The following is a 7,208-nucleotide window of genomic DNA, read 5'->3' as shown; positions in this document are numbered from 1 at the left end:
ACATTGCATCACATTCGCATTAATAGCCAGGGTGTGCGATCACAAATACGAGCAACTCTGAGCCTTGCGCGGTGGGTCAAATTCTCAGCGTTTGAAACCACTGAAACTCGAGGCAGGGTGTGCGCTGAGACAATAGTGCCCAGAATTCAGTGGTTCTGATTGGTTATTGTGTCAACCAATCCAATTGAAGTTTGTCATTTGTCACGAGTTTTTGTTTTCTGAGTTTCATCTGTTTTACGTGCATGAAGTGTGAACTAACGTGTTTAGGACACCGATATAGACAAGTTTTAATATATATATTTTTTATACATTTTTTGTGCATATTTACAATTTATTCGTCTGTAGTTTCCTCCCTTTTTCTCCCCCATCGCTATTGGGACGAATTGAGTCCCCTCATGGGGGTTAAGTATTTATGGCTGTAGATCCATGTATGTTCACGGGGCCGGTTTGCCTGCTTGCTGGATAAAAAACCCCAGATAAACAGCGGGTGGTGGTGGTGGTGGGGGGAACACCTGCTGTCCACACCCGAGACCGGCTAACTTGGCTATGGCTGAGGAAGATTCTTAAGCTCCTCACGTCGGCGACGGGAATCGAACTTAGGACACTCCTTCCCCAGGCATATGGTCGCGAAGCGCACAGCCACTAGGCTAACCGCGCGGATACTATTTACAATGAAAAACAGTGTTGACGATCTACTGAATGTCCAATTTTCTGCCAGAGCTTTCGCGGACTGTATGACTATGAATATAGTCGAAGCAGGTTGGAATTTGCGTATAAATAAGTAAAACGAGTTATTTCAGCCTTTTTTTGGTTCAATCCGGAAAAATAACAATTTCCCAAGTGATTACTTTTTCCGATTTCTGTGTGCATTATATGGCATTTAAAGATCGTATCAAAATAGAAATTATCTGTGTCTCACTCTGGTAATGATAATCTAATCTCACTACGAAGCGTAAACCCATTGTGCTCCTCATATAAACGGCATGCGTGAAGCATAGGTATTGTTCATTTGACCTTTATGATTTCCATATTTAAAATTACATTAATTGATTAATTAAACCATTCAAAGTTATCAAACCATTACTTGCAAATGTACATCTTAATTGGACCAATTAAGATGAGTGCTGATGCGCTACCCTCTCTTAAAACTTTCATACATCAATAAAAATGCAATCATACGGTCAAACTGATGTGAATTTTGTATCGCGAGTCGCATAAGCCACATGACAGCACACCCAACCTAAATGGACACGCAACGCCACTGATATGCGTATATACACTGCTTGGGAAAAAGTCAACACGGACACCATAGTATGAGGAAACAAACAGCCACAGTGCCCACCTTAATAAATAGGATCTCCTTTTGCTGCGATGACTGCAGCATCCTACAGGGCATACTTTCCACAAGCGTGTGATAGCAATCAATGGGAATTTTGGACCATTCTTCCTCTAGGTATGTATGTAACGAGGTCCTGGATTGTTGTCGGGTGGCCTTCTCTTGACCTCACCCGACGCTCCAATTCATCCCATAAATGTTCAATAGGGTTGAGATTAGGGCTCCGTGGAGACCAGTCAAGTGCAGTGGTGTCCATGTTCACAAACCACGCAGTTACAGCAGCATCCTTATGACATTATCTTGCTGAAAGAGACAATGGCCAGTTCCGTCGAAATGCCACAAAGTAGGAAACGCTGCATTGTCCAGAATGTTCGGATAGCTCTTAGAGTTCAGTATTTGGCACCATAAATAAAGATCCGAGAACAAACCAGGAAAAACAGGACCATTCCATCACGCCGCCACCTCCGAATTTCAGAGTTGGGGTTACACACTGGTAAGAGATGTTCACTGGGCATCCCCCATACCCGTCCATCTGCTCGGATGTCGCTCCATAACACAGCTTTCCAAGCTTCCACGTCCCACTGTACACACTCTTTACTCCAGTGAAGACAACGCTGCATGTTGGTTCGGGTAATGTGGGGCTTGCATATTGCGGTCCTACCCAAGTTGTTAGCCTCGGTTCTGAATGTTTTTGTATTGATTCGCGGCCATTGATGTCGATGCCCGGAACTCCGCATTCAATGTGTCGGTCGAGAATGGCAATTTTTAAGTACTATCCTTCGTAGTACCTGACGGTCACGTTCGGTGATTCATCCATTGTAGGTAGCACTTGCAGTTGTCTCCTTGCGATTCCATATAGTATTACTGATTGTTGACCTGGGATGGCCCAATTTGTCAACAATTTGACAAACAATAGGCATGCAACATGGCATCCTATCACAACGCTTCTTTCGAACTTCGTCGGTTCCTTTTTCGCAGCCATTTCACACGGACACAGTTGCACTGGTTTGGGAACATCATATTTCTCTAACTGACACCGGCTGAACACGTGACTCGTTACATGGCACAATGCATCTTGCCCATGGGGGGGGGTGTTCGTTGACGTCTTTCCAAGCAGTGTATATATATATACAATAGTCCACCCTTATCTGCGGGTTTGCTACGGTCAACCCCTGTCTCCGAAAATATTAAATAGAAAATTCCAGAAATAAACAATTTATAATTACACTGGCAAAGTGGATCTTTGATCCAACATTTGATCCAAAGTGGATATTAGATCCAACATTATTTTAAAGCGAATGTTTGTGGAAACTATGAAAGTATAGTAAGTTGATCTCAGAGCTTACGAGAATACAATCATCGGCGTCCCCGAGTTGCTACTTAAGTGAGGTATGATGTAATGATTGTATTCTGGTAAGGTCAACTTACGAAACTTTCATAGTTTCTACAAACATTCGCCTTTGAAATAATGTTGGATCTAATATCCACTTTGCCGATGTAATCTTACATCGCCGAAATGAAGTCGTATGGTTCTTTCTTTTAGTGATAGACAATTCGGCTGATCCCAGAGGTAGTCTATCACCAGAGCAACTCGTTATAAAGGTGGAAAAGGCTACACGCACCTTGCAGCCTTTTGGAAATCAAGAATATCTGGAATTGCGCGCCGTTCTGAGTAGTTCTCGGTTATCAGATCGACTGTCGCGGTATCCCAGTGCTTGTGTTCAAGTATAATCCTTATTTTACTTAACAATGGCCCAAAGTGCAAGAGTAGTGATGCTGACAATTCGGATATGCCAAAGAGAAGCCTAAGGAAAAAAAAAAAAAAAAAAAAAAAACATGTGCTGAGGTTGCTAAGATTCCATTCACATTCAGATAACTTTTATTACATTCCGTTGTTATAATTGTTCTATTTTATGATTAGTTATTGCTGTTAATCTCTTACTGTTCCTAATTTATAAAGTAAACTTTATCATAGATATGTATTATAGGAAAAAAACATAATACAGTATATATATATAGGGTTCAGTACTATTCACGGTTTCAGGTATCTGCGGGGTATCTTGGAACATATCCCCCGCGGATAAGGGGGAACTACTGTATATATATGTGTATGTATATCAATGGTTAAATTCAGCTGAGGGCCCGGCCCTGGAACTTTTTTCTGTTTTGTGACTTTTCTCCCTTTAAGGTAATTAAACGTAACGCAAAACGGACAGCAAAGGCAGGTTATTAAAACGTGCACATGATTGGTGCGGTATGAACAAAAGATCGCGCGACTGAAAGATAAAAGCACAGCCAGCAATTGAGTTGAAATGCTAACTCTCTTCAACCGAATTCCATATGTGAAACTGCCATAAAAATATTTACCATATGTATATTTCTTACTTTTAACTCGTTTACGAATTTTAACACACGTTCGGTTGAATTTTATTGCTGCTTTGCTGAGATTGAACTCACACATACATCTATTTAATACTGTGTTTGCCGGTACAACGTATGGTTTTGCTTGAGTCTATACAACATAGTTCCTGTATGAGGGGACATGTGATTCATTAATTTTTTTTTTTTTTTTATTTCTCACTATTTGTTGAGAAATGTATGACACAGAGTGCTTGTACCTTATTTACTGACATAATAAATATACTTGTTTTTCTTGCCTCTGCAGTATAGTGGCTATTGGGGAAGGCGTGTTGTTTACCACGGGAGCAAGTTACTATCGCCCCGACATGAACGTGTTTAAGCTTTTTTTTCATGTGGAGGTATGCATACAACAAACAATGGCACGTAAAATAGAACAATTTGAATGTTAATACAACGTTTTTTATTTCAATTATGTACTGCAATTTATCTGTGCTTCTCAGTTTTTTTAGAATCTTCAGTTTTTATTATTGTTTCCTCTTCCTAAAAAGATAACTGATGAAGGCTGTAAAAAGCCGAAACTAGTTCTGTTTTTTATCATTAAAGCTTTTAATTAATTCTCGGTTTTTTAGTCATTCGAAACAGAATATGACATAATTTATTTCGCATCTATTGTTTCTCTTATAAGTAGCTTTATACATCGCATGCAAAAATTTACTGTAAAAATTATTGCACACGATCATAAAAACACTATGAGAAGTAAAATTAGATTTATCTTGTAGTTGGAACTCCGGATCTTCCACTGGAAACAACAGAAAATCGTGATTGAGATATAAATGACTCACTCATTAGATGCCACTCATTAGACGTCAGGGACGTATTTAACCATTCTATCTGGAAACAGCCCCTTCTTTTGGAAGAATGCTAATAATCCAGATGTTAGGGAGAAAAAAAGCTTGTGTGCAAAACTCACACACACGAAAACAGCACTAATTGTTTAGTTGTTGTCCTGCGTTTGGCACGTCATCTAGTTTTATTCTTAGCATTTTACTCAACTGTCAGCCAACATAGCTAAAAATATCGGAAACGTTAGTACAATTTGCAATTCTTAATAAAGTGTATATATATATATATATATGTATATATATACTCAAAAATATATAGCTTATATTTTTGAATATTTTTTGGATGTAGTTTTTTTTTTTGTCATCCACCGCTATTATTCTCTCTCTCTCTCTCTCTCTCTCTATTTATTTTTTTAAATCCCTATTTATCCTACATTATCTCTCTGTGTGCCGTATCCGTAAATAAACCATAAGAAAGATTTCTACGTCATTTTCTTGGAAAAAGAAAGTGATCCACCAAGTGGAAAATGATGTATGAAAAAACATAAATACAGTAAATAAATCGACGAGATCACAAGTTCAGAAGGTAATTTTTTTTTTAATTCATTTCTCATTTGTTTGTTTACGCGGAAAAATTAAAATATTGCTTTGGACTGAAAATCTGCATCTGAAGTCGCACTTGTCATATTTTCAGATGACAAAAATAAATTCAATAAATGAACTTGTCTTTCTTTAATAGATTTCTTTGTGATTAGATACAGATCTGATTGAAACGCGCGGGAAAGTTCATTACATTTTCTAGTGCGGTTTTTTTTTTTTTTTTCGTACATCTCGACCTTTTTTGGATAGTACTGATTTTAGCTAAAATTAAATTAGCACACACACAAAAAAAAATCAATCCTTCGAGTTCGAATACTGTTATAGTATGGATGTTTGCGATTGTCTTTAGTTACGAGACTATCTTTTTGCTTATTAGAGGGCCGAAGTGACTTGAAAAAGGTTCCATGTTTAGTCTCTACATCACGGTTTCCGAGCAAGTAAAAAATTAATAAAAAATACAAAAAAAAAAATCCTAAAAATGAAGAAAAATCCTTAACTCATCTAGTTAACGTGCTATAAGGTAACCTTCCGTTGACTGGAGCCATATATGTATATTATTTTATTTTATTTGTTTTTCTAATCATGTTATTGTTCTCGTAGCGTTTGGATTTTCATTAGTTTGTTTAATTCTTGAAACTGAATAGAACTTAAAAACAAAACAAACAAACATAAAAAACCTCCCTTTGTATTGAATAATGTAACATTAATTAATTAATTAATTAGCGTATGATTAAGATATTTTAACGGTCTTGACGCCCCTATGGGGAAGTGCTGCACCATCTCATGAAACCAACACCTGTTAGTTATACTATATTTTTTTGTAGCGTGCGCGTGTTTTATAGCCGGTTTGCCTGTTTTGAGGGAAGAAAAACTTCGAGTTCCCGGTTAAACACAGAAATACTTTTTTTTATGTTATTATAATATAATCCGATACAATTATATCGTTAATTCATGTTATTACAATGGTCAGTATTGATTGGGCTAACACAATACATCCCTGAAGTGATGTGTTAAACTTTGGGCCAGATTTTACTCCCCCCCTCACATACATTTAGGTGTATTTATAATGCTTCCTTTCTCTAAGAACGGAAGTCGTTTGACATAGCAGTAAAATAGTACCCTGCTCAAAATGTCCTTTTAATAATCAAATCCTTAATCCACCTGACTTGGAACTGCTATTATTAAGTTAAGAGGACCATCCCACTAATTGGCTTATAAATTTCATTTCACAAATTCGGAGTAGTTAGACGTACAGATTGTTTACTGCAATAGAAATGAAATTCAACTACCATAATGCCAAAAACAGACACTGCACTGACAGGATCACCTGTATTCTTCACTTGCCTTTAAGTTCAATGGTAGCTTTTAGGCAATACGTTTTCATAAAAACCGAAATCTGACCGCTAAGAAAACGTCCAATGAACATAAAATCTGAAGTGTGAAAAGGGTTTACACAGTACAATGTTCTTAACGAATTGCTGCTACTACGTGACACCTCCAGGAGTAAAAGAACTCATCGCGGAAGAGCACTCTACTTTATATATATCGTGTTTCAAAGAATAATGGTCACATATCTGTAGTCCAGCTTCATTGACAGTCGTCCTTCTGAAGGCTTTTCTTGTTGTTTTTTTTTTTTAAACCAAACACCGATGCTACAATTTGCAGCCATATGTTACTAATACAGTCTTTAATGCCCCATTTTCAAATGGAGCAGTAAATGAATAAGTGTAGCATTTTTGTACCCTCTTTCAATTGAAATGCTGCACCCATTCATATTTGGTGCGTGTACTCAGATGTATCTTCACAAAGATGATTCATATTTTGAATTTGATCTTAACCAAGAAAGATATTACATATTTACAGTTGCTGGCCATTTGAGAAAGGCAATGACACACACACACACACACACACACACACACACACACACACACACACACACACACACACACACACACACACACACACACACACACACACACACACACACAAAATTTAGAAGGAGGCAATTTACCGAAGGATTTAGCGTAATCATCAGTCAAAAAAAAAAAAATATGAACATAGCATATTTT

The sequence above is a fragment of the Typopeltis vanoorti genome, chromosome 11, assembly GCF_054136105.1.
Source record: "Typopeltis vanoorti isolate ZY-2024b chromosome 11, IOZ_Tvanoo_1.0, whole genome shotgun sequence".
In the NCBI taxonomy this organism is placed as follows: Eukaryota; Metazoa; Arthropoda; class Arachnida; order Uropygi; family Thelyphonidae; genus Typopeltis; species Typopeltis vanoorti.
This window is presented reverse-complemented; position numbering follows the sequence as displayed.